We start from the raw sequence: 1,934 nt of genomic DNA, 5'->3' as shown, positions 1-1,934 counted from the left end.
GCAACACTGTAAAGTGTGGAAAAGTCAAGAGTGTCTGGAAAAAAATACAAGCTGAGGAAACTTCACATGAAAAGATGTTCAACATCACTAATTATCAGGGAAATACAAATCAAAACTACATTGAGATATCACCTCACATCCATAGAATGACTATAATTAACAGACAAGAAATGACAAGTGTTGGAGAGGATGTAGAGAAAAGGGAACCCTCATATACTGCTGGTGGGAATGCACACTGGCGCAGTCACTATGGAAAACAGTATGGAGATTTCTTAAAAAATTAAAAATAGAAATACCATATGATCCAGCTATCCCACTCCTGGGTATTTAACCCAAGAACATGAGACCAATAATTCAAAACGATTCATGCACCCTTACCTTCATCACAGGATTATTCACAATAGCTAAGATGTGAAAGCAACCCAACTGTTCATCGAAGGATGAATGGATAAAGAAGATGTGGTATATATATATGCAAGGGAGTACTACTCAGCTATGAAAAAAAGACAAAATTGTGCTATTTGTGACAACATGAATGGCCCTTGAGGGTATTATGCTAAGTGAAATAGGGCAGACAGATTAAGACAAATATCATATGATTTCACTCATATGTGGAAGATAAATAAACAAGCACATAGATAAGTAGAACAGATTGGTGGTTACCAGAGGGGAAGGGGGTAGGGGGAGGGTGAAAGGGGTAAAGGGACACATATGTATGGTGATGTATAAAAACTAGACTATTGGTGCTGAACATGATGGAGTCTACATAGAAACTGAAACATAATAATGTGCACCTGAAATTTACACAGTGTTATAAACCAATATGACCTCAATAAAATAATTTTAAAAATACAGGCAGAGGGATTAGATTTAAAAAGTTGGAAGCAGATTTTATCCATCTGTGGGAATAAGATGGAATAAGGAGAGAATGAACCAGATGCCAAACGCCTGGTGTTTTTGAGAGCACAAAGTTAACCCTGTTTCATCCACTCAGTTGATTTTCCCTGTGAAGAAGTTGGCAGGAACAATTGCTGGGAAGAGGAAAGAATTAGAAGGATGAGACCTCTGAGGAGTGGAGATTTTGGGAAGGGGCAGTTGTGGATGGCGGACAAGTACATAGGTGAGAGAAATGCAGAAGGCTTGCAAGGTAGAGTGGGGGGCTCATGAAAGTTGGGAGAAAGAATGAATCGGCTGAAGTCCCTGCACAATACATACAGACCCCATAAGTCTCACTTTCTTCACCTACCAAGTGGGAACATAATAAAACTTACCTCCAAGTGCTGACGTGAAGATCATGTGAAGAAAAATATGAGAAAAAGTTATGTAAACCCCCAAAATACAAATGATTGGTATGATTCACATTGCTGGAATCTCTTCTATCTCCTCTATGATTCTCCTTCCTGGTTTTGCTTTGTGTGTGCTGATAACACCAGGAACGGTTGCAGGTTTCATGGACAGTCTCAAATCCAACTTAATACTTATTTTGCTTTCCTTTTATGACTATATATACCATGTATTTACTGTTCTTTATAGAGGGGTAGCATGGAATGACTTGGGAGAAAGGATGGCGCTGTGTCTCTGAGAAACTCATGCATCACTTCTTCAGATCATTAGTTCCTGCCTATAGAGCTTACTATAGCATCCTTCTCTGCTTATGAGTAAGTGTTTTCCATCTTCTCACCAAGGAAAATTAAAAAGCACATGCACCAATTCTCACAAGGTGGGTGCTCTACACATGAAGGAAAAAGGTAGCCACGTGCGAGGGTCAAGGTAAACATAGAAACACAGTACAAAAGTGCAGGAAGACCTCCTTTCACGACAGGAAGTGTCTGAATGAGTCCAGCAGTAAAACAAGTGTGGGCTGTCCTAGAGCATCCCCTGCTGTATACCCAGGTGGTCCCACATGGGAGGCATGTGCTCATCAAGCAGATCTG

This window comes from Ceratotherium simum, chromosome 39 (assembly GCF_057802395.1).
Source record: "Ceratotherium simum simum isolate JZ-2026a chromosome 39, ASM5780239v1, whole genome shotgun sequence".
NCBI lineage: Eukaryota > Metazoa > Chordata > Mammalia > Perissodactyla > Rhinocerotidae > Ceratotherium > Ceratotherium simum.
The sequence above is the reverse complement of the archived record's forward strand: the minus strand, read 5'-3'. Positions refer to the sequence as shown.